Source organism: Anas acuta, chromosome 3 (genome assembly GCF_963932015.1).
Source record: "Anas acuta chromosome 3, bAnaAcu1.1, whole genome shotgun sequence".
NCBI classification, from domain to species: Eukaryota; Metazoa; Chordata; class Aves; order Anseriformes; family Anatidae; genus Anas; species Anas acuta.
This window is the reverse complement of record NC_088981.1, coordinates 69567205-69594511: the sequence shown is the minus strand read 5'-3', so window position 1 is coordinate 69594511 and position 27307 is coordinate 69567205. Positions and strand designations below refer to the sequence as shown.

At 37.3% G+C, this 27307-nt stretch overlaps 1 long non-coding RNA gene across 3 annotated transcripts in view; it reads left to right on the top strand.

Annotated features, from left to right (window-relative positions):
• LOC137854373 (uncharacterized) overlaps positions 1–26734 on the top strand; it is a 127773-nt gene extending 101039 nt beyond the window's left edge. Inside the window, exon 7 of one of the 3 annotated variants that reach the window (XR_011095117.1) lies at positions 26096–26734. This is a non-coding gene — a long non-coding RNA (uncharacterized lncRNA). Of the gene's footprint in view, positions 1–334; positions 1653–10185; positions 17453–26095 lie in introns of those variants that run through there. The other 2 variants (XR_011095119.1, XR_011095120.1) reach the window with 2 other exon arrangements.
• The last annotated feature ends 573 nt before the right edge of the window (positions 26735–27307 follow it).

The following is a 27307-nucleotide window of genomic DNA, read 5'->3' as shown; positions in this document are numbered from 1 at the left end:
CTTTGATTTCTCTGTAGTCACTGCCTTAATAAGTTGGCCATCATTTACACTAAAATCATCCACATTTGTCCATTAGAACAAAAGAGCATTAGTACAGCCTCCATGTTACGGAGACCTGGAATCTAAGACAGGAAGCTGGGAATTCCCTCTAAGTTTATCACGGAAAGGTTCAAAATTTCCACGAAATGCTGCTGTTGGGAGGGCACACTCTGAGTAGAATAAACGACCATATTTATACTGTTAAATACTCTTATAATACTTATAACACTCTTATAATACTTATAATACTCTTATACTCTTAATAAGCTAATGGAACATTTTCTCCATAACACAGGTTGCTGAATAGTAAAGCAGAGTTGTTACATAGCAAATTCAAGCAAGAGGAAAAACTAACATACAGAACGAGGACAAGAGTTTTGATTTAAAAGTTAATGGATTGCAAATGAAAGCACTCAAATAAAAGAATAAAAAAAAAAAAAAAACAAACAGGTTTGCTGTGTAGCGAAGAAGGGGCAGAATATGCACTCATGAATGTGGATTATGATTCAGCATCTGGGCCTAAGTCTTTGAAGACATGGAAAAAATGTTGGATCAGTGACCATCCATTTCTAGATGTCAAGTGAAATGTATATTTAGATAGCATGACACCCCAGTCCTGGAGCATATATCACATGGAGTCAGGCCCACTGGGGCTTTTGGAAAGAAATGGAGATCATATGAAAAAGTCAGAGTCATCGTTAAAACTCATGGCATGTTACAACCATTCAAGTTCTCAAAACACTACCACCTGAGAGCAGGAGGAAAATAAGTGCATGGGGAATCTGGAGTTCAACTTCTTTGTTCTGCTGACTTGGTGATATTTCTGAATTATTTGTAGTATTACAACAGATTAATATTTATAGAGCTTAGAGCAAAGATGCTGGAGAACCCAGCATCAAGGTCCTCAATAATGACACTGACAAGCTCTGTCTGTTTAGCCTAGATCATAGTTTGGTTTTCTCTTTTTTGTTTGTTGTTTGTTGTTTGTTTGTTTTTGTTTTTCTTTTTCCTTTCTCTAGCAATTATAGGAGTATCTTCTAATTAGAAGATAGCTAGTTGTGATCTAAGTGTTTCCAAAGACACACAGGAATAGTAGATTTGAGAAGTGCAGAGAGCCATTGTTCATTTCAGTAAAATGTTAACCTGAGGTCTAATTACGGAAAATTAATGACTAACAGTGGTGCTTTGGTCTTGCAGGAGAAGTTTACAAAACTGGGTGAAGTATGATCAATGTATGATTAATTTTCCCTTTTTCTCTAAAGTGAACAGAGCAACACTCATAGAAGGGAAATTAAAAATGCCTTCCTTAAAACACACTTTCTCACTGAAACCGATGGTGGTGGTGCATTTTCAAAAAGGCTGGTGTGGTCAGTAGCATGATTTTCTGAACCAGCTATGAAGCTAAGGACATTACAGTCAAGTGCATCCTTTGTGTATTTCACTTCCATGTTCCCCAGGGAGGTGCCTGATGCAAGATCCTTGCTGGCTGTGTGCCCACGCCACACCCTACATGCCGCAAGTAAATAATAGTGTTTATTCTACATGTAGGGAGTGAGAAAGGACAGTAGTGTGACTGGCCCAAAAGGGAGCCTCATTCTGCTCTTGGGCCTCATTTGGTGGTTGAATAGGGGGATGTAGGAGTGGGAGGGGGGAGAAGAGGGAAAGGGGGGGAGAAGAGGGAGGGAAGGGGGGGAGGGAGGGTCAGGGAAGACTTCTGTGCCACTTTTGTCTCTGCAAGTGTCAGTCCCAGATAATGTGCCGCTTCTTTTGAATTGTAAAGAACCAGCAGTGGCTATAGATCCTCCTTGCTTTCCATAGCCACGTCTTCTGGGTGAAAATCCTCTCTCACCGTGCCTCAGAAGGTAATCTAGCAAGCTTTTGAAATTATAGTGCATTGTGCTGCTCCAGAAATCTATGAGAATGATGCACGTTTTCCAAACCCGCTCTGCACACCAAGCACTGTCAAAAATGTTTTTGCCTTCCTGCTTGCACAAATCAAGCTTTTGAGTGTACTCAGGAATCCTGCCCCTCCCCCTGGCTTTATGGATGTGGGATTTCACTTGCAGCAACGGCTCATCCTCTGCATGGGAGCCTCTGTCACGTTTCCTCTCTGTGCCAATCCATCCCCCATGGAGAGAGTTTATAGCAACCAACAATGAACAGAGGATTGAAGCAGATGCAAATAAAGGGCTAGTGAACATTTTTAGCTCAAAAGAATGAACCATGTTCACAGGGTTTCTAAGCAGGCTGAATTGCAGAGTCTAGTTGGTATATACAGCTTGCTCATTGTGCAACAGATTCTGACTAATTCCTGTCTTCTTGACCATCACTAATAACATTAAAATTAATTAACATGATTTAATTGCCAAAACTAATAACTTCATCCACAAATAATGCTAGGTGCTTCTTGCTGCTCCTTTTGAGTTATTCCAATGTTCTTAATGATAATGTGGCTCAGATATATTTCATACATATTATACTTTATAGTTCATAGATATAAAGATGATTTAAATATATCTGATATAGTGACACTGTCCATATGCGATACACTATATATGGTAATATATATAGTAAGGGGTTTGTTATAGTCTCACATTATACTTCCATTCTGTATGAAGATGTATAATTTATTCACACACCAATATCTAAACACGTGTGCAAAAGCAAATGTGTATGTATCAATATGTCTCGCATAGAAATGAGTATGCACCAACTTGATTTAAGTATGAATGGATACATAGTCAAAGATTTTTCTATTAGCAACAATGTTTTGTTATCGATCACATCACACATCTGAAACACTTATTCAGCATAAAATATCTGCTTTCTGCAGAAGCTGCCATCTTTTTTTTTTTCCCCTTCCTCTTCTTCCCCCCCCCCCTTTCTTTCTTCAAATCCTCTGACCTCCCTTGGGAAGGCTTTTATGCATGTTCAGTATGCTCACACAACTATTTCTACCAGCACTGTTACCATAGAAACCAAGTGATTTTTTTTTTCCCCTCCTCCACTGTCAGGGTTTGGACCTAGTGCCAGACCTCTTTACTGTTAGCAATAATATTTTTTCAATATTTGGACAGATCCTTTAGAGAAAACAAAATGTGTTTACATTTTCAAAATGTGGTATTTTATTTTGGGTTACAAATTTTCAGGTATTAACATCAACCAATTTATTTACATATTACTAGGAGCTAGTCAGCTCTTTCTTTTGCAACATTTAGACCATGACATTTTGTAAGGAAGATGCCAGAATTAGTTATTAATTGTAGGATTCAACTCAGAACATGATGAAGTAATTTATTTAGCAGGTCAGTGGACTGTGGCTCTCATTTTAAATTTTTTTTAGTACTCATTTTCAACATGTTTCTTTAGTATACACAGAAATAGCTTGATCATGCCTAATCGACAAAGAGAGATGTGTAATTAATTACTATATAATTTACAACTTATTGATTGGCATAATGTGTAGTGCTCACATTAACAGCTTCCTCATATAAATTTCTAAGTACTTTGATTCTCTGACTACATATCATATTGATTTTTTAAATGAGTCTACGCTTGGTTAGATACACAACATAACTGTTCTATTTGGGCTGAATAAATTATTTCAATTAATATGACATCGAAAACATAGCTTTTCAGTGAACCATTTGAAATATTTTAAGTGTAATTTAATATAAACAAAACACACATACACATTATATCATATCTATGCTACAATTCAAATATGTCTCATAGCTTTTAGCCACTGCCTGCATTAGTTGATGTGCAGTATTATACTGAAATAACACATTTCCCAGAAATTCTGCCTGCTGATAACATACACTGTATATTTTGGGTGAAAATATCATATTGTACCAGCAAAATGTGGCAGGAGAGAGACCTGACATGACTGGAAATTGCATTTTTTCTTGATAGGCAAGCACTGGTCTTGCAGACTCACGTCCAAAACAACTGACTGCCCTGTAACGTAATTATTAGCAGCAAGGCCACCAGAGTGAGCTTTGGTCTTCTTCTTTCCCTGTAGTATCTGTTCAGTGTGAGAGGTAATTATAATCATGGAGAGATGAAAATGAATTATAGCATGCTTTAGTGTGTTTTGCGTGCATTTTTTCTTCAGTGACAGAAGAGGGAGCAGTCCTTCCTTCTCACTGTCTGAACGTTATATTTGGCCCCCATCCCCCCTGCCTATGCCCCTCTTGCCAAATGCAAACCTGCTCTACCATAATCCGGACGTGTACGGGTTTTACTGTGGGGGCAAGCTGCACCACTGTTTGGGGCAGCGGGTGGAGGGGGACAGACCACCCACTTCGTCCCTGGAGGAACAAAGGTGAAATTCTTTCTGGGTTGCCACTTTCCCTAAGGATATAGTCAAATATCAGGGTCCTTTGTGCTCTACTGTATATTTTTATTTGTAACAAAGCTTTTTTTTTTTTTTTTTTTTTTTTATCCTGCCTTATCGCGCTAAAAGAAGCAGCCATGGTGTGTAGTCAACTGGAGTGAATGTGTACATTCTCTGGGCCTGGTCTTGTGAGACTTTGTCCCACTGTTGTTCCCACTCAAAGCTGAGTAGAAACCACGCACGTCTGAATAACAGGGCCCTTTCTGCCTGTTGTAATCCCGGATTGTTACAGTCTAGGGGCCAGCCATGCTGTCACCGTCACAAATTGATTTAACCATCAATTGCAGTGGTCATTAAAGCTGCTAGAAGTCCCAGCCAAGCTGATGAATTGCAGCTGAATGTGAAATGAGCCTCCAAGACCGTTTCCCACCATCTCATATCAAAGCCTATTGTGTCCTTCCAAAGTAAAGGGTCGGAGGTTCAGCCTGGAGTTCAACAATGGGCTCAGTCAGAAGATAGAGCCCCCTTCGCCCTGGCATTCCCAATTACAGTTTTCTTTCCATACCTTATTGTGCAGTATTTGCATCCAACTAATATGTTGAATTATTGACATACCCCAGTGTCAATGGAGCTTTTGAAAGATTTATCCCCCAAATATATGGAATCCCAAGCATCTGGTGGCTCCCCAATAGTGACAATGAAACGATATCCTGGTTTTCCTTCTCCAGCAGCCTTGTCGACTGATCTGATCTGAATGGCTATCTTTACTCAGCAGAGATTAGCTGCTTCCAGGCCTCATGCAAAAGAAAAAAAAAAAAAAAAAAAACACAAAAAACAAGTCTGCTTCTGGAAGTCCTTTTCCTTCAGATCTATTGTTCCCTGGACTTGTCTTGCTACTCATTTTTATATAGTACTTAAATCTGCTAGACTTGTGCTTAGTGTCAAAAAAATACACACACACAAAAAACTAACAGTGTACTCCAAATTCTCTCTCTCTCTTTCTCTCTCTCTTCTTTTTTTCTTCTTCCTTTTAACTATTTTTTTCCCCCCACTGCATCTGCATGACTGATACAGTCTTCCTGCATTTTCATTTTGTTATTAAGCTGTGCACACTACAGGCTACCAGATGAAATCACATCCCTTGTGCTGGGGAGGGAGCATTTGCATGCTGGTCACACACACGCTGCTTTCTTTTTCATGCTCTGTCTTGTCAAAGGGTGCCATCCCTGTTGGCGAGGAACTCTGGGGTACAGAGTCTGGGGCAAAATGCTGCAGCTGTGATTGTGTATGTGCAAAATCCAGGAGGGTTCCTGCTGCATGCGTGGGCAGGAAAAGAAATTGGGGGTAAGAGTGGAAGATTTGGTAAAGAGGTCAGAGGTCCAGACTATCCTAATATATTAATAATGAGGCAGCAGACAATTCTAGTTCTGTATTTGCCTAGACTGTGTTTATTACAGACTGAATGTCTCCACTAAAGCTGCATGGAGATGCTGTTAGCAAAGAGGACGAACTGCTACTGTTGGCCTGAGGTCCTCAGTGGCTCCCGTGGAGGTCATCAGATGCCTGTTCTTGAAAGCTTTGTTGTCCTAAAGACAGAATGAGCAGATGAATAAATAAATACGTACACTTTTTAGTTAAAAGGCTCTTTAAATCTGATTGTGTTATGGAAGAGCAGTGTTTTTGTTGAAATCTTCCATCTTTTTGACCTCCGGACTTTTTCACTGCATGTAGCAGTGAGCTTTCCTTAATGGAAAGTAATATCATTGCTGCTTTAATTCTGTTTTGGCCTTACTTGTTCCAAGTGAAGCATCTGAAAAGTCCATCAGTGCATGCTAGTACCAAGTTGTCTCCACAAAAAACTGGATTGAATGATTAAGACATTAAAAAATAAAACAGTACTCTGTCCTATTAATTGCCCCCGGTAATGATTTCATAGTGATTTCATGTCTCATGAGAATCTGGGATTACAAAAAAAAAAAACCTGCACCAAACAAACAAAAAACAAACCCCCCACTCCAGTGAGCAAAATGCTAGAACATTTTTATTTATTTTTTATTTTTTATTTTATTTTTTTATTTTTTTTTAAGAAACAGAAAGACAGTTCCAAGTAGACAATAATGTGGCAGCAGAAGACTCTTCTGGGTTGGAGTCACCCAGGTTCAAATTCTCCCAATTCTCCCATTTTTTTTCTACAGCACAGACAACTACCCCACCCACCTGATGTGAAACCATTGAATGTTGATTGTCAAGATTGCCTCTCTCAGTCTCTTTTCTGAATAAATAAATATTCATTGGGCCAGAGGAACAAATCTGAGGCTCTTACAAACTCACCTCCTAATCACTAAGCAAGAAAGAAAGCAAGGTACAATTTTTCACTGAATAAATATAGGGGTAGCTTCACCCTGCCTGTGCAAGCTGAGTGCCAATAATCAGGTAGAGGAGGATGATAGAAGGTAAAAATGGCATCTGACAGCTCCTAGTCATGCTACTCTGTGTATATGGAAAGTGTTCAACTACCACAGTGTGAGGCCTGAATAGTAAAAGGAATAGGACACAGATTAAAGTCCATTTAACTGTTTCGTCCAAACTTCAGTAAGATGGAAAGGTTCAGGTGAGCCAGTTTATAACTTCAGGTACTTCTGAAACAAACTTGTACTCGGAGACCCTTCTTGCTTCTCAGCTGAGCTATTGCAAATATCCTTCTGCCTGGTTTCTACTAAAGATGAAATAAGTGATATTGGAGCTCTGGTCATGTAATTTTCTCAGTTCATTCAAACTCGGAAATGTGATGGTCAGGGATCATATAAACAATCTTAGCACATTACCATTGCCTAGTTCCGAGGGAGCAAGGTTGCATCACGATTTGACTTTAATGGGAGTAACATTCCCTTCAGCTCAACTGTCAAAATTGCCCCTGCATTGACTCCCGCACAGATCAAAGCTAAGAACAACAGCATTATTTCCCAAGACTCAAAGTCTGCTTGCTTTCCCAAGGCTTGGAAAACTGTCCGCTGCATGGTTACTTGACGGATCCTTCCTGATTAACATTTACAGTAATTCTTGAAAAAATTATTGTTTCCTTTTGGGCTGTTGAGCAAAAGAGAAACACTTCCACTTTTGTGAGGAATAAATTTATGTTAGACAAACTTGTCTTCCATTGACAGAAATTAATTTTGTCCTGGAAAAATTTATTTTCATAAAAACACCTACAGATCTTGGGCTCAGACTGGGTTCACTGGTAGATGAAGATACTTTTTACCTGCAGAACCAGGTCCTCCAAGGCCACTAATGACACAGATTTTTTTTTGAAATATTCAACTATTTCAGTGAACAGACTAAGCTGCCCATAGAAAGCAATTTCTCCTTTGAGCATTGGAGTGGAAGAAATTCTCTTTCCTACAGCTTAGAGTCCCTGGGCCTTTAAGCCTCTTTCTCACAGCATAAACCCAGCTCTTCTCAATGGCTCTGATGGTATTGCTTCTCAGCATAAACCAGGGTGAGTGCAGGCAGTCGTCTATGCGCATCCTGCCTGGCTGTCTAATATGCACATACTGCATGTCAGGGTGACAGACCTCTTTTGGGCTCTGCCTTCTCTGGGCTAGGCACTTTCACAACACTTTGAGGAGCTTGCAGACTTCTCCACTTTCACATGTGAAGGGAATTAAAATGTTCAGGAGTGACTAGCAGGCAGGCAGGCAGACACATATTTCATTGCAGCAATTATCCATCTTGTGGTCTAATGACAAGTAGGGTTAAAACTCAGGAGTCCATTGCAGAAGAGTTGCTGGGATACGAGATAGAAGTGCTGAAATGTAAAGATACTGAATTTATATTTGCAAGGAAAGATATTCTGACAGTGCTTGTGTTTAGCTGTTTGACACTTAAAAGAAAGTATTTTATCCTCAAGGCAGGCAATTGTTCTCCAAAAGCAACTAAAATTAGTACCTACTTATGTTATTAACCTGTGTATGATTAACTTATCGACTTCTGTAGAAGTGCCTTTTCTGTGCCTTTTCTGACCTCTATTCACCTTGTATTCTAGAATTCACATTTAATTGTCCAAAGTAATACATTGCTTATCTGTGTATCTGTGATCAACAAATGCAAATAAGAGATTAAAAACAGTAATAATGTCATGTTAAAGAATAAACATTTTATATAGAAATCTATTACAGAAAATATTACTCTTAATTTTTTCATATGCAGCATCATGAGCAAATAGCCTTGTAAAGGCATCTTTAAGCATCAGCAACTAGCACAGTCTTGTATCAGGAATGTCAAAGGGAATCTAGATCCTTGACAAATTTCTTAATTTTGAAATGTTTAAATAAGAAGTGAAGCCTTTTAACATTAATTGGAGGTGAAACAAATCATGTAACCATTCACAATTCACACAAATATTATGCAATAAATGACAATAGCAGTTGCACAGTTTCCCTGTCTTTCATGTCTTTCCATGTGTGACAATCAGTGGTATGTGAAGCGTTTGCAAGAAATTTTCCTTTCTTGATTTCATTTATGTATTGTTAGGTTTTCTCCCAAAATGGAAGGCAGTTCACTGGCTTTTCAAATCTTACTCACAATGTAAACATAGTAATTGTTGCTTAGAGGTGTTGCAAAGCTGCTATAGAAAGTGTTCCTGTTTCACTTAAAATGCAGGTATGATCGCTTATGCAGAATATGCACATTCTCTGTGGTTCTCTGACTATCTGAAGCTGACTTATCTATGAGGTTTTGTTGGATGTGGCTAAGCAGGCTGCTGAAGCCCTTTTATCTCTTCCTTTTGAAGCACTTGTGTCTGTACAAGCACACAATGTCTTTAACTCAAGCAGATGTCCATCTCAGCCAGTTGGGTTCACTGAACAAACTTCTCTAAAATTCTGTAACACACATGTCCCCAGTGGCCAGAAAACTCTCTCTCTCTCTCTCTATGTATATATATATATGTATATATATATATATATATATATCTTTTTTTTTTTTTCTGCAGCACACGCTATTTTGTGTTTGGGGGGACTTCATATTGCATAAAAAAACATCCAGGAGATAAATAACCTTGTTTACTCTGACAAAATATAAGCAAGAAATAAGGCTGACATTATTTGCTGTGATCCTAACTGATGAATTTTATTTAGAGGGTAGAGGTTGATTCCACTACCAGAACACTTCAGTGGCCATTTTTTTTTTTGTTTATATTGGTTTATGATATTTTTTTCCATATAGTTTTTTTTTGTTGCTGTTGTTGCAAAGTTGTTTTTTAACATTTTTATGTGTAGCACTGGGGCTCATGTGTGTTTTTTTTTGTTGGTGGTGTGTTTTTTTTTTTTTTTTCTTTTCTGCTTCTAGCTGTAAAAGCTGAATAAGAATTGCTTCTATGGGAAAAGGAAATTAAAGAAATCATTATGTCAGTTTTGAAGCCAGGAATAAATGAAACAAAGTTGTTGTTAAACCACTGAAAAGAATACATAAATGAAAGTCAAGGTCATTAAGGCTGTAGTTGCCCATTTACTACTAAGGGAAAAACATATTTATGGGAAAAAGTGTCAAGGCCTGCAGAAATATCTTGCTTCCATGTATGCTCCCCATGTATGTCTTACTTTTATAGGTCTCTTCCCCAGCCCTTTTGCTTATCTTATGCTAGACAGGCATTGCAAAATACATTCATACTTGAGCTCATGAAAGCAAAAACATACTGGCTCCTGTTATGTACCCCTAAATCATCAAAATGGTGCCATATTATTTCTGCCTCTCATTCAGTTTACCTGGTCCAGATAGACCATCAGGTCCTGCACTCTGTTTTCTTTCAGGTGGATTCCCAAAGGAAATGTGGTGGAGTTCCCAGGCCACCACAAAGCAGAGGTCTGCTGCTCCTGTTGCCCCTAAATGTGTACTCAAGACACTTCTTTTCTGTTCATGTCGTGTTTCACTTGACTCCCAGGCAGCCATGGAAAGGTTTTTCCAAATGCATACTCTCCTCACAGATATGATCAAAAGCCTATGGAAAGCAGTGCAGATACTCCTGCTGATATTCAGTGTGGGCCCTGTGCCATCTATTGCAACTGAGAAGCCATCCGTGCTCAATGCTTAGTGAGGAATGCTGCAGCTTGTCCAGGGAATACTGAAGTCACTTAGCACTTACATTAAAAAACATCAAATATAAGTGGAATGGTGTAGCTAGGTTGCCAAAAATATATTACATGGCTGGCTGTAAAAGTAGGTGGCAGGCACAGGAAATAGGATTACTGTGTTCCAGGTTTTCTTTGTTGCAATCTTCCCTTGCCTCTTCATGGAAACCGACATTAACCTTCAATAACTGAAAATGATCTGTATTTAAAATATCAGAACCAATCTTGTCCTTGATTTACTACTTGCCTAGGAATAGGTTCAGTGATGTGCTGACAGACATCATACTGCCTATCAAATGCAGAGGCTGTGGGTATTTGACATCGTTTTTAACTACTGGACAAGGGGTCATTATTCTGAATTTCAGAAACCACCCACTAACGTTTGGGGAGACTTCAACTCCTAAGTCACTTGGATGTTTCTGAAAAAAATCACACACCATCTTTCTTTTGGAAAGGAAAAAGCCCCAGGCGAGTTTTGTAAGAATACATCTAATTAAATAGCACAGCAATGAAAACAAAGAAATAAAAGTTAATCCAGAGTTAGAATAAATACAAGTGATGGGATTGAGTTTCTCCTGGAATAGAACTCTGCTGGCATCAGTCACCTTGGAGAAGGAATGAATCTATGCCACCATTTCTGTTTACCTTACAAAGCCAGGAGAAAAATATGGAAATACACAAAGCAAATTCTGAGAAAGGCTGTAGCTTACTAACGAGATAAATGTCCCAGGTGACTTTTGATAGTCCAAGCAACGCTTCTCCAGAGCATGATTCAGAGTGGGTACAGCAGGATCTAGCTGTTCCTCTAGAGAATTCTCTTTCTTCCAGTGACTATAGGAAGGGAGCATGGAGTTATCTCACTGGCCCCAAAGCAGCCTCTGGAAATGCCCACTGAAAGACTCCACAAGGAGTCCAACAAGTCCAACAGTTTCAAAACACTACCTGTGAAGAGAAATCAAACCACAGGACACCTCCTCTGAGCCATGATAATGCACCCAAAACTACCTGAGAAGCCTAGTACTCTTGGCTGCTCCTCTTGAACTGGTCCTGCTTGGTGGGCAGAGGTCCTCCTACTGGTAGTCACAGGGACCAATATATGTTTTCCACTTGCTAAATCAAGTATAAGTATTTCCAAAACTGCAGACTCTGATGGAGCTAATTTTTAAATCTTTCACACATAGAGGCAGTGAAAGTAGGCAGCCTTTTGGCCCACAGCAACTGCTGCTTTGTTATCTCATTTCTCCATATCTCTCCCCACTTCTGAGTAGCTATCATTTACCTTGAAGAGCAACCTTTGAGCATTTGCTCTTTCTTCTGCTCAGAAGATTCTTCACTATTATTTTGGACTTCAGTAGCAATTGGACTTTTGGTGAAAAGACTAGTATAAGTTATATAACCAGAGTTTCCTGGAAATTTGTAGGACTACATGGTCGCCTTCCATCTGTTTTCCAGAGTTCTACCAAGCATAGAAAATAAACCATGAAAATATAATAGTGTGTTAACAACTATCAAGGCCCCCTGCTGTCTTCTGTTCCATCTCAGCAAGAGGTTAAATTATGCGATATAATGCTATATAACACAATAGTGTACTTTTTCCATTTTAGGCTATGACATCAATATTCTTACAATCATAAAACAAAATCAAAACCAAATTCTCCTCTCTTCTCATTAAGACATACACTATGTATTTCAGATCGTCTCTTGAGAAAATTTTACAGACAAATATTATAAAACATGCAACACATGTTTATTATCTCTAATTCCAAGTAAAGTCCAGCCCAGAAACTTAATTGAGGCACATTTGCACTGATTTTAAGGGAGTTTTGCACAGATGAGGGTTGCCAGTTCTAATCCATATTTGTTTCTGGACACTTTAACATTTACATTAAGTACAGATGGACTTGAACAGAATCCAAATTTAAATTAAATCAAAGTTTGGATTACCTGTCTCCAAATGCTCATGATTCTTGTGGATATAAGAAGAAAGTAGTGGATTGCTAGGTGAGTATGTTTCAGAGATGCTCAGCGTTGTCTCAGTTTTTTTACTACATGCAGCTGGCAATCATAATTTTTGTAAAGGTGACATTATTTAAATTCAACTTGTGCCTAAATGGGGGTGTTTAGTAGAGATTTCTTTATTTGTTGCCTAGAAAATAAAACTTTCCAAGATTTTGCTTATACATGTAGTGACTAGAGGAGAAAAAGAACAGCCTCTTTGAAACTTCAGACACACTCAGAGTTAAAATACTTCTCTGACAACTCTTCTCTATTAGTGGGTAGATGGTTAGAGTACAAAAGGATGTGGTTTAGATTTCTCCACCAACATAAGCGTTTTTCCATTTACATGTACAAATTTTGAAGGCTCTTGCCTGTTCAACTTAAAATATAACAGCACATTTATCTTACAGAAATGAGAGGTTTTCTGTACAATTCATGTTGTGCAATGATCTCAGCAACCAAGTGACATTCCAGACTGAAATGAGAAAGAAATAATGAAAACAGAAACAACAGTCTGTTTTCCAGAAGCCCTCCACTTGCAGCTCCAAATCAGAGCTTTTTTTTAAAAAAAAGGTCTCATGTAAAAGTAATGCAAGGTCAACATTTTGATTTCTGTCATTTGATCCATTGTACAAAATTCCTTTCTTTTTTCTCAATCGACTGTAAATATTACTTCTGGAAATTTGTTAACATGAATGACCTATTTAACTATCTCATATATATTGACTTCTTCAGCATCAAATCTTTTCTCTAGTGACCAGAGTGTATCTATAAAGGGCTCTCTTTTTTGGTTTGTCAACAAGCTCTGTAGATACAAGTGAGCTACCTCCAATTACACTAGAGTCCATATAAGCCTTTATAAGAAGTGAGACTTGGATAAATTCTGGAATAAGAAGATAAAAAATGCACGGTTTGGCACTGTTTTTGTATGAAGTAAACTATACAGGGAAAGAGTTATCCACAGTTTCCAATGCTTTTATTTTATGCTCTATTTTTGCTAGTCAGGTAGTATTAGAGCTCTGTTGATTAAAAAAAACAATCAAACAGCAACAACAACGAACAAACAAAAGCAGGCCCCAAACAATGCTTCTCATTCTATCTATTTCCTGGTAGATATATTATTAAAGTGAGAAAAAACATACTGAGTCAGAACTGAGGGTCATTGAGCTCATTTTTCCATGTTAGCATTTATCAATAAAGTACTTAGGGAAAAAGTATCAAAAAATATGAAACCATAAGCCAAATAGGTTGTTGCTCATGGCAGCAGACTAATGGAGGAAAAAGCTGCTTAAGAAGCATGGGATAGTGAAGGGAAGAATTAGAGTTGTGACCCTATAATTCAGGAGTGTACACCTTAGAAGAGCATTGGCTGAAGGGATTTCCTATTGCCCTGGGTATCTGGGGTAGAAAAAAAGAGAAAAAGAAAGGAACAGTTCCTCTAACTCAGCACAGAGCCCCATGAAATCTATAATCCTCTTCAATATCCTGATCTCTCCTGGCCTCATTCCTAATACAGAGCTATTCCAGGTCTCCCTTCTCCTTCAACTTTCTTTTCATTCTGAAACTTCCCATCTCCAAAAATTGTTCTGTTTCTCTCATCCTTCTCGTCCTCTGTTTCTCTCATCCTTCTCGTCCTCCTTTCCTTGTGTATGCTCAAAATTCATGTGGACTTCAATGTTAAAATTTCATATATGTTTCCCTTTAGGTCCGTTGTTTTTGTGTATGTGTGTATTTTTCTGCTGGAATGTCATTGGATTAGACAATAGTCTACTGGGAAAGCTCAAACAGATTATTCTTTCCCTAGAAGAATAATGCTAACATTAATTTGTATAAGAAATATGAGAGGAATCAAAACCATTAAAAAAGAGAAAAAAAATAAAGAAGAAAAAAGGTGGATACATTTTCCTAAGATGTTATGAACACCTAAATAAGTAATAACTGTAGAGTTTGCTTTATACGGGAAAGACTTAAGATGCATCACAGGTAAAACTGTAAGCCATGCAGTCCTTCAAGTTTTTCTATCTAATAAAAGACTATTTTGGATGGAGAGAATTGAAATAACACCTCTCTGTGTACTTGATTTTTGTTTCTGAGACTGCTCAACTTGTTAAAACATACCAAATGGAATAGATGACAGAAGAGTTCTCCTTGTCTTTCCTTTTTAGTAGCATTGATCTCTTCACCCAATTTTTATTTTCTACAAAATATTTTACATGAATAATTGCCTGCGGGATTTCTATCAATTTTTAAGACATGGCTGAAATTAGACAAAAATGTTCTAAGGATATGGGGGATTCTCAGGAAGACTGGTAATGTGTTCCCCTAAGACTATTTTTCTGATGCTTAAAACCAAGCTAAAACAGTTTTATTTCTATATTTTTTCAAGTTGATTTTAATTTCTTAGATCAAGGTTACATTAATTTAAATCTCTTCAGAACAACAGAATCACTGTACAGCTAAGATCCAAAATGGGTATTAACTCCAAGCACATAAACTGAACATGCACATGAATAAATCAGTAGCGCATGCGTATTCACACACTCTCTCTTTCATTCTCCCTTTCTTTTTAAGATTCATTCTTTTCAACTCAATTGGTTTATGTTGTTTCAATATTTTAGTTGATTGATATAGAGAAGGCTGTAAATATACACAATGGGCTTGCCAGGTACAAGAATACATGCATGCTTATTTTCTAAGGCAATAAACGTTTTCTATAAAGTCTCCATAGCCAAATTACACAAGCCAACAGCATAAATGCTAAGTGATGTGCTTTTTACTGTTGTCTTTTTGAGGAAAATATGGGTCCCGGTTATTTATTTAGTTCTTTATTTATTAATACAGTATCTGCAAACCACCTGCAATGGCAGCTTCTTCTGCAGACTGACTGGCACCCTGGTTTCCATGGCAACAGAAGAAAAAAAAGGAACGAAGTCAAATGAAAGCAGTGAATGCCTAAGCTTTACTGGTAACTGGGGGAAAAAAAGGAGGCCTAATTTACATTCTGGTGCATAAACCAGCTAAGTGATGTTTCCTGAATAATTTCTGGTGGCTTGAAACTGCACATTCACATAGAGTTTATATTTTTTTATTATGACAGTACTAAAAATTCCCATATCAGATTATTTGTACAAATTACAGGTGGTGGAAAAACACAGATGAACAACTGAAATGTTTAGTTAATTGCTTTATGTGCTCTAAAAAGAAATAAAATGGACTGCTAAATTATAGTGACTAAAACAAGAGAGTTGGTTGGAAAGTTTTCTTCATCTGTGACACAAATATGTTGTGTTGAAGAAACATCTGCTATGCTAAGTGACCCATTTCTAAACAAACAGCTTAAGAAAAGAGAGAAATCTAAATACAAACAAAGCCCCTTTTAGTCTTTTAGACAATTCCTGTGACAATAACACATTCCAAGGAGACGTGCATATATTTGGACTGTAAGACTTCTTGGACTGCCTTTTGGTTTATTACTGCCCTCCATACAAACAGGGCCTTAATCCTGAGGCTTTGAGGTACTACTGTGACAAAAGTGGGTAGTAATAAACATATATATCAAAGTTCCTTATAAAAAAAAATCAAAAATATATTGTATATAGAATTCATGAAAACCTTAATTCCTGACTGATTTAGGGGAAGATTATCTTATTTTAAGAAAAGTATTTTTAGGATTTATTTATCAGTTTGTGAGAAATCATCCCTTTCCAAGCATTAAAAAAAAAAAAAAGGAAAGAAAGAAAGAAAGAAAAAAAAAGATACTTAAAACACCTTCCAGGCTTTAATTTTAGTCTTCCAGTTAAACATTTGTCTAAACTCAGACAGAAGTCCAGAACTGCCTAGTATTCCCATCATTTGAACCACAGGGTTCATTGTCTTCACTTCTTTGAGCCAAGACTTCATATCACAGTAGAAAGAACCTCCACAAGAACACCTTTGCCAGGTCATTTTACTGGTAGACCTTAAATTCTGATTTTTCCTACATGTGCTGGGCTCACTGAGTTCTATTGCATTGATTCCCATTCCATTCCATTGATTCCTCTATAAAATGTCAAAATTTTATATATTTAATGTTAAGCGTGATATTTTCATCTGAATCTTGTGATTCTTGATACAGTTTTGAAACTTGGTCTACTGGAACCATAATTGTTTGAAAATACTTGCTTTATTATTTTTTTTTTTTTAAAGAAGCATTAAAGATTTTTTTTTTGTTTGAAAATATGAAACTTAAAGACCTTGAATCCATGGAGCAAATAACAAGTAGAAATACATATTAAGAATTAATATCTCTTAACTTTCAAGATAAATCTATACTTTTATTTGAAAGCTTGTGGTTGGTATTCTAAGTTCCTCTCATCATGCTTGGCTGCAGAGGAGACTTGTTCCTTTATTGAAGTACAAGTGGACTGGGCTTAAAACTACTGGATGGACTTTTTTTATTATTATTATTTTTTAATTTATTTGAGTCACTTTGTAATTTTGTTTTTCCTTGTGAATATATGTAAAATATAAAAATATGCATTTATATTTTTTTCTCAAGACATGTCTAATTACATCACTATTGTACAGTAGTCTGAACCCTGTTGATTTATTTGCAAGGATATCTTTCATTTTAGGTGTATAAATGCTCTGATAGATATCAGGAAAGAGCAGATGGACTCACAAAAGACATGCAAAAGCTGCCTTCCTTCTGCCAAAAGCTTTTCACACTCTCACTTTATCTGGCTTCAGTGGGATTCCTTGGAGGGAGAGAGCTCTCTGTGGGCCCCACAGCTTTTGGGAGTACAGTAATCAGTTCTGCATTGATTTATTAATTTGCTTACCTTTAGTGACCAGAGTCCTTTCAGGAGGGCTACCTCCCTGCATCCACCTCTGGAAGAATATGTATTCAGTATTTTCAACTGGGATAAGTATTTAGACTAGATGATGACAGTTTATGAACTCTAGGGGATAGGTCTCAGAAAACAGCAGTTTAGTGGTTTTGGGGACACCTCAAGTCATCAGCCTGGCACCAGTGCTAGAGCAGACCAGTCACACAGAAATGTCTGGAAGATGCTTGTCATGACCATTGATGAAAGCTAATCTTTAGTAGATTAGCCCAAGTATGAAAAATCCAATCGGTCCATTTCAAATAAACTGTGGCTGCTGTGCATTTGAGATGTAGAGAGTTACCAATCCTCTTTCACATTTTTCTGGGTGACAACACTGAGCACTCAGAGGGACATTAGAGGGTAGGAAATGTAAGCACATGTACAAAAACAAACAAACGTCAACAAAAAGATTTTGATAGCCCCCAACAAAGACAGCCTTAGCCTTGTTCAGAAGATTGTTTTTGAGGCAATAATATCATGTTTTCTGTTCATACTTATTTTGTAAGCATGGACTTCAAAGGATTTTCAGTTTTGTTTCATTCCTTCAAATAGGCAGGCATAATGCCATCACTATTTTTCATGGTTAAATTATTTTTTAATAAATTTTTCAATTGCAAAGTTTTGTTTTAGTGGATGAGCACTACAAATAACTACACTGATGTTCAAACGGTTTATTATTTGACCAACTCTTCTATTCCTAAAGCAATAGTAAAATGGTACAATGCTGATGTTGACAGAGGAATTTTACAGATATTTTTTTCCCTCTGGAAAAAGAATGATGTCTTTGGTAAGATATGAATAGTAGAAGGATCTCATTATTATGGTTCTATGTTGAACAATAGAAGGAATCCGTTACTATGTTTCTGTTAATGTAGTTTTAAAAGATGCATTTGTCTACTCCTGTCTGCTTTATTTTCCTAGCGTGGCATCAAGACTTGGTTCTGCTAGAACTGATCACATGTCAAACAGCTTCAAAAAGCTGCAAATTATGCTCTAAAAACCATGAGAGGTTGAGCATCTGTCAGGGGGCACACAGAGCATCTTTGCCAAATGAGGAATGGCCTTCATCCACTCACAATATGTTTATTTGCAACTCTGTGGATTGCACTCAATACTGTGTAAAGGTAAATGAGAGTTATCTGCAATGCCTTATATTTTACGGTTCTGGTATAAAGTTTTGACAAACTGGTTTTGTAACCAACCTGAACCTTCACTGGTCTTGGCTAAATACAATCAGGTTTTGATAGTGATATCTATCTGTTCTCTTTATTTCCTACAGTATACATAAACCATGAATACTCCATCTTTCTCTGTATCTACAACTTTACTGATTTGCTCCGAGGTCCCTCTGTGTGCGTTCACTAAATGTAGCAGTGCATTGTTCTAACTTCCTCATATTTCCTCAATAACTTATTTTATACTTTCTGCTGGAGTCATCTCAATATTTGAGTTATAATATTTACTCTCCTTTCTTGTTTTAGTCACTTTCCCCCCATCTGTGTGGGGTTAGAGAAAATCATCACCTGTATTTCTTTCTTAGACATCTTCAAAGTGCATTCTACAAGGGATAAAATGTACCAATTTATTCTGTATAAGATCACAGTTCAATTTCTTGAAAAAACTTTTGTGAATTGTAGGAATTAGTGTCACATTTTTCTTCCACATTTTATAGCTCATTGAGTCCACAGAAAACATAACAGAGACTTGCAACTCTGCTAATGTGTGTATAGGAAACTCCCTTCAAATGGGTTCCTTCAAAAAACAAACAAACAAACAAACAAACAAACAAAATATATGCCACCTAGGTGAACAGAATATTGGATTCATGTCCATACTTTAATTTCATTCATTACTAGGGAATCCATTACTAGGGAATATTAATAAAAAATAATCACATTTTAATAAGTTTAAATGAATAGTTTCTTTAGGGGGAAGGAAAGGAGAGAGGTAAAATATTTAAAATTCTCAAGTTCTTGAGCTTAAGAACATACATACAATGTATAGTTTAGATTTTTTTTTATTTTTTTTTATTTTTTTCATTTTTTTTACAAATGGTTTGCAAACTTCACTTGTGAAAGAGGAGATAATATGTGGAAGTTGTATGTGAAAGTAAAAAGCTGGCATAGTCATAATTGTAATCAGAGTTTGTTGCATGTTTTGATTGGAATAAATTGAAATGTTTATATTTCTCACACTGCATGTACCTCCTGTCTATTAAAACAGAAAGAAAGACTTTATTTTTTATCTTTGCAAAAAACAGTGGTTGAATTTTGTTCTTGGAGTCTAATTTCCATCATTTCATAATCATCATTTTTCAAGATGGGAATGATTCCATTTATCATTTACTTGATAAATCATGGATATGATTTTGTTGCTTTTAAACAGCAAACTTGAATAACAAGCTTGGTACATGTGACCCAGATAACTGTTACATATTAGAAATTTGAAATTGAGATTTCTCTAGTCTGACCTGCTATCCACACAACATGTTGTCCTTCAGCTTGTCAACAATATTTAGAACATTCTTGGCAGTAATCATGAACCATCTATGTCATTATCATTTAGACATCTGACTAATCAAAGAAAAAAAGCTAGCAGGAGGCATAAGAATAAATCGATGCCTTTGTTTCTTCTACTCAATTACCGTTATTGCAAATGAAAGACCCCTTCAGCTTCAAACAATATTGTAAAGTTTTCTTGAATAAAACTTGCTCTCCAGGACAGGAGAAAATGTGCTTATTTTCTTAGATTACAAACCAGATTTAATCTGATTTGCAATTACAGATGAGCCCATGAATATGAGGCAGCTTTTGGCTGTCTTCTGGGTCACATGGCATGAGGCACCTCAGTTTCCACTTGAAAGACTCCACCTTCATTGCTTGATCCCAGCAGCCTGTGCCCAGCAGGCAGGGGATAGTGGTGATGATTTCATCAATTGGGTTGCTTGCCTGCTTTGCAGCTGGCAGAAAATCAGAGTTCCTTTCTCTCTGACTTGCTTTCTCTTCCTTCTAAGCAAGTGAGAACACACGTATTATTGCTGGACAGTCCCTTTGCTTGAAGTCTTTGGTGCTAACTTGGGATCTTTTCTCTTCCCAGGGGAAGTGAGAGGCTTTTAGAACACATATTGTCTCCTGCCACTTATATTTTCAACTCATTTATCTCTCTTATCAATAATCAAGTACAGAAACATCTCCTGTAAAACTGTTTTTCCTACTGTCTGAAAAAAAAAAAAAAAGCTAACACATTCCAAGATGTGGTTGGACTACCTGTGTCTTGCTATATTTCTTTTTGATACTTCCAGTAGAAGTGGGATTATTACATTGCAGTCTTATGCCATGAATGGTTCTCTTAAAAATAGCTGTATCCATGAAAAACTTCAAAGTTTAGAATAACTTTATATATATAAAACCTTTTATATATACATACACATATATATACATATATATATGGAGATATATATATATATATATATATATATATATATATATATATATATATGTGATCCTACCTATCAACAGTTCTGTTTCCCACTCACTGCTAAGCCTCAGAAAACACTTATTTACTTTCAGGTAATGGTCCTGATGACCATATCAGATTTAATAAATTTGTCTGGATATCCATTACCTTGTTTCTCCTGTTTATACTGTAAAACTAGTCTGAGCATAAGCAAAGTAGATTGTTGCCTAGAGCATCAAGCTATAGGAGATGAGAAGGCTGCTTTTGTCCTGAAGCCTGTACTGCCTTTACCAGATACATGAAAATCCCTGTTTCCTGGGGTTGCTGCCTTCAGGGAGCATGTGGTGGAACCTACACCACTGAAAGCAGAATCAGAAAGTTTTGCTACTTTGTTCTAGCCCCATAGCATGCATTGTCCAGAACTAACATTTATTTTTTAGCTCACAATACTCGGACAACTCTACTTTCCTCCCTGACAAAAAGCAATAGCTGTACTCTGTCCTGGGACTGCGTTCAAACTTCCCTAGTTTCTACTAAGTAGGTCAGCATTTTGATTATGTTTGAAAGCTTTGTTTTTCATCTGTTTATTCCAAATATTTCATTATCCCTGAAGAGAGCTCCCCGTAGCAAAAGCCACAACATTTTTCTGCAAATAATGAGAACTTGAGATGGATGCTTAGCTGTCCTAATGGCTGTGATTTTGACAAACTGCAAAACTTGGCAATATTATAAATGTTAGGATACTTCTAAATCTGCCATTTATATTGATGTGAATGATTTTATATAAACACACATACACATACATATATCTACACACATTTATTTAAACATGAGAATGGCAAATGGAGAGAAAGAATGCTTTCACAAACAGCTGAAAGTGTGGTAATATGATTCTTGGGGAATAACTGCATTACAGATTCTTGCAAAACTGCAGTTGGAGCCTAGCAAAATGCCAGAGATTCTCCTCTTTTCTTTGCATTGGTATTTGTTATATGAGACCACATTCTCAGGATCAGTTACTAGTAGCTTAAACTGCTATAACTAAGTTTACGATGTGGGAGATGAGCCAAGAATATTTAAAGATGCAATTAGCAGTACTCTTTGCAGTGTTTACTACCTTGATCAAAGTATTTTAGAAGCTTTGTTTGTGTGTGGAACTATGGGTCTTATTTTTTTCTCTTTTCTTTTCTTTTCTTTTCTTTTCTTTTCTTTTCTTTTCTTTTCTTTTCTTTTCTTTTCTTTTCTTTTCTTTTCTTTTCTTTTCTTTTCTTTTCTTTTCTTTTCTTTTCTTTTCTTTTCTTTTTTTCTTTTCTTTTCTTTTCTTTTCTTTTCTTTTCTTTTCTTTTCTTTTCTTTTCTTTTCTTTTCTTTTCTTTTCTTTTCTTTTCTTTTCTTTTCTTTTCTTTTCTTTTTTTCTTTTCTTTTCTTTTCTTTTCTTTTCTTTTCTTTTCTTTTCTTTTCTTTTCTTTTCTTTTCTTTTCTTTTCTTTTCTTTTCTTTTCTTTTCTTTTCTTTTCTTTTCTTTTCTTTTCTTTTCTTTTCTTTTCTTTTCTTTTCTTTTCTTTTCTTTTCTTTTCTTTTCTTCCCCCTTCCCTTCCCTTCCCTTCCCTTCCCTTCCCTTCCCTTCCCTTCCCTTCCCTTCCCTTCCCTTCCCTTCCCTTCCCTTCCCTTCCCTTCCCTTCCCTTCCCTTCCCTTCCCTTCCCTTCCCTTCCCTTCCCTTCCCTTCCCTTCCCTTCCCTTCCCTTCCCTTCCCTTCCCTTCCCTTCCCTTCCCTTCCCTGTACTTATCACATACCAGAATACAAGTGTAAATTTGATTAAAGAGAACACAAACTGCTACATTATTCTCTTACGAGAAAAATCTAATAGAATAACATGTCTATAAATAATTTTCTGATAAAATACCATGATAATAATAAGTTACTTTGCTGATGGGTTAAAATAATTTCAGTTGTATGGAGTCAGTTACTTTAGTAAAGTAACTTCTTCTAAACCATTGCAATCTATCAGAGTGTGGGCAATTTTAAATATTTTCAGTATCATAGAATCATAGGATGGTTGGAAGGGACCTTAAAAATCACCTAGTTCCAACCCTTCTGCCATGGACAGGGACACCACTGACTAGATCAGGTTGCTCAGGGCCTCATCCACCCTGGTCTTGAACACCTTCAGGGATGCGGCATCCACAACCTCTCTGGGCAACCTGTTCCAGTGCCTCACTGCTCTCTGAGTGAAGAATTTCCTCCTAACCTTGAACCTAAATCTCCCATCTTTTAGTTTAACCGTTTCTCCTTGTCCTGTCATTATCTGCCTGAGTAAAAAGTTGCTCTTCATCTCTTTTATAATCCCTCTTTAAGTATCGGAAAGCTGCGATGAGGTCACTCCAGAACCTTCTCTTCTTTAGGCTGAACATCCCCAGCTCTTCCAGCCTATCTTCTTTGTAGGAGGAGTGCTGAAGCCCCTTGATCATCTTTGTGGCCCTCCTCTGGACCTGTTCTAACAACTCCACATCCTTCTTGTGCTGGGGGCCCCTGGATGCAGCACTCCAAGTGGGGCCACACAAGGGTGGAGTACAGGAGGACAATCTCCTCCCTCAACCTTCTGGCCACTCCTCTTTTGATGCAGCCCAGGATGCAGTTGTCCTTCTGGGCTACAAGTGTGCACTGTTGGCTCATGTCGAGCTTTTTGTCCACCAGAACCTCCAAGTCCTTCTCTGCAGGGCTACTCTCAGTGAGTTTTTCTCCCAGTCTATTTATTTCTGGGATTGCCCTGACCCAAGTGCAAGCTTGTCCACATCCCTTTGGATGACATCCTTTCCTTCTATCATATCAACTATATCACTCGACTTGTTGTCATCTGCAAACTTGCTGAGGGTGCTCTTGGTCCAACTGTCTATGTCATTGATAAAAATATTAGACTATACCAGTCCTAGGACAGACTCCTGAGGGACACCACTCATTACCAGGTACCAGATAACACTTTCAAATCTTCTTTTCAACAGGGGTTGATGGTGGAATTTAAGACAAATACATACAAGTGAGTTGCTAATGTGCTTCTAATACACCTCTAATTTTGCTATAAAAGGTTATTCACTGTTTACAGCCACACAGTAGTATCCCATCCTGATACAGTATTAGGTCACAAGAATCTGCAGGGAAGTATGTTATTGAAATGAACAGACTAAGTACTGTTAACCAGAGAAACTTTTCAGTATTCATTTAGCAGTGAGCCTGAGGGGAGGTTCTAATGATGGTTGTATGTGCAATGTGACAGATTTGGCACAGCCCTTAAAAGATTTTTGGAATGCCTTTTTGGATGCATGACCTATATGTTGGGTTAAATGAAGTCTGTGAATAACAGTAATAGGGCATGTTCCCTGCAATTCCAGCTTGGAGATGTCTATAAACTGTGCAGACCACCAAAATAGTGAGAAATGCCAGAGATTATTGTGTTAGAAAAGGACATGACACATGGCTAGATGCTTTCCAAATCTTAAAGGTGGTAATCATAGTCTTTTAAAAATAAACGCATATATTTTTTAAAGAATATTTATTTACAGCTTCTGAAAAATAAATGATGTTGAGATACGTCTTTTCATCAATATAGGGAGAGATGCATTAGTATTTTTCTTCAATTGGAATGGCATTTTAAGGCCTGATATAAGCTATATTTTTCTACTTTGGAGTTCAATGACAAAGTAACTTGGGCTACAGATGTCCCTCATTTAGAATGATATATTGTCCAGAAACTGGAACTGTCTGTTTCATGCACTACTCTCATTTCAAAATTCTCTCCTGACTCTCTTTTATTAATTTGATAGATACAATCCTGCTTGAACTTCTCATTACTGGAGGAAAATATTGACCAATACTGCTGCATAGACTTACAAACAAACTGGGAAGAAATTTCCTTAATAATCCAGAGTTCGTAGATACATTCTGTAAGAAATTCAGACTCTACAGTGAAGCATAAGGCAAATTTCTCAAAATGTGTTATGAAAAGGTCATTTGAAAACATCATCTCTCTTACCATTTAAAATATGTGAACATTGGAATTCCCACATTTCGCTGCCAGCTCTCTTGAGTCTCCAGAAATAAAGAAGGGTGGAGAAAATATTTTAATAACAGTGTTTCCATTGAAAAAGCTATCAACAGCATCAACAACAGTGCCAAAAACTTGAAGTGTAACCTTGCCCCCATCACTGTCCGCATGCAGCAAGAATGCATCCCTCTCCCTATGTCTGTCCAGATGCGCATGACAACATGATGGGCCTTCCACAAGTATCCATTGTACTGTAATGAGCATCACAACCTTCCCGCAGAGAAAACACATCAGACGAGGGTGTGGGAGGACTGTGAACAGTACTATTGCTGTGGCTTTTTGTATTAGGTACAGACAATGATACTGGAACTACTTTACAGCATGTAGAAGCAGCTGTGTAACTGTCATGAACTCCTCAGGCTTTCCAGTCATTAAGCTATTTTTGTAATATTTTTGAAAGACCCACACAGAACTATTTTGCTGTGGGTCTGTTCTGCTTGGTTTAGAATGAGTAGGCTATGAGGAAAACCTGAATTCATTGTGTGAAGATACTGGATTTTGATCTGCAGTGAACTTATGCTTATCACAGATGAAGGAGAGTGTGGGTAACAAGGCAAACGTTCCCAGAATAAAACAGAGGGAGCTTGTCTACTGGATCTGCTTGTCAGTGGGTTAGCCATTCAAGACCATTTTTATTCTACATCCATAGTTAGAGAGTAGCAGTGATGGTTTGTTATCATCTAAAAATGCAACAGTTTCCATACTTTAAATGCCAGTTGGATATTCCCCAAGAAACCCCAGAGTTACTGTATCTCAGATATACTTTCTGTATCTTCATTTATGCTTTTAGGCTCATCTACATTGTCTTTGCAGATTACACAAGAGAAAATGTTGGGCCAGTTTTGTTGCAGCAGTAATAGAAAGCACTACCAGTGGATATGTCATAGCTTCCTTGAACTTCTAATGTCTTACATTTACCAGCATTTTTGAGACAGCTGTATTTGAGAACTCCTCTGTAGGTGTGTAGGAGTGGAGGGGGGCTGCACATATCCTTATGGTCCCTTCTGGTACATACTGGCTACAATCACATTATCTGTCTTCAGGGTCAGGTCCAAAGAGTGGCCATGAACTTTAATAACTCTTTGCATATTTTTCTTTTCAGTTCAAAGTAGCCAAAACAATGAAATATGTTTCAATCCCTCCATTTTTATTTATTTATTTATTTTTTCAGGATATGGTTTTCATGTCCTGAGGCACCTAGCAAGAAGATGAGTCAGGAGGCAAAAGTCTCTCTATGAAAGTCCTTGAGTTTGACATGTATTGAAGGACCCAAAGTGAAACAGTCCCTATCTATACTGCCTGTCTAGAGTAGTTCCTGTCAGCTATTGCCAGGCTCCCTCAAAATCAAGAAGCTGGTTAAGCTAAGAAGGTGCTCAGAAGAGATCTAACAGCTCAACAGTGGCAAGCAGGCAGTAAAACAGGAGAGAGAGGACTGACAGCATAGGCTCATGGAGGATTGTGCTGTATGGCTTACTTGGACTGTGGGACAGTTTGGTTTTGGTGGAAAACAGTTCCTCTGTTAAGGGGCTGGATGAGTGTCTATAGAATTCAAAGTTGTGCAGAAAAAAATGAATCCAAATTCATTCTTGCAATAGGTATGTAATACTACAGAAAAGACAGAAGCAGGCTTGACTTGTTTCAACCAAAGCTGTGATGGGTCCTTGAGAAAAAATTAATTGTGCTCAAAATAAGGATGCCTAGAAAACTACAGATCTCCCTAAACACTTCATCAGCCAAATAACAGATGCAAAAGATGTTTTAATGAATTCCTGAGCATCACTGCTGTTAACCTGCTCCTTGCTGCCTATGTAGAGTGATGTACAACTATGACATCACTTTACCTGAAGTGCTGAATAATTTTCCTGCTGAATAACAATTTCTGTTTGATCATTGTATTGATATCGGGCCTCTTACTCGGTGGCCTGTTACATACTTATCTGTCAATGTTATGTAAATAGAACAGGTAGTTTGATTTGTTATCTAGTAATAAATAGATGGATAAAGCAGTAGCTGATCCTTTTTAAGCATATGGTGTTGGATGGGGACATACTTTGTCTGTTAAGTTAACAAACCACACAACTCCAGTTACTTTTCCAAGGTACTGATCTATAATAAAAAGTATCACACAGCAGAAATCAAACAGCATGAAATAGGATGTTCCACTGTATTGAATCATCTCTTACTACAGCACCAGTGACATTTAGAATAGTGGAAAGATTTGTCTGTGTATGACAAAAAGAAAGTTTTTATGCTCCTTTGGCCTGTATACACTGAATCTGACAGTCTGTTTATATCCTTTTCTGCACTCTGTTGACTTCTGTAAGAAATATTAACGTGAAGTATTGACAATTGGCAAACAAGCAAAAGTAGTAATTTGTGAGTA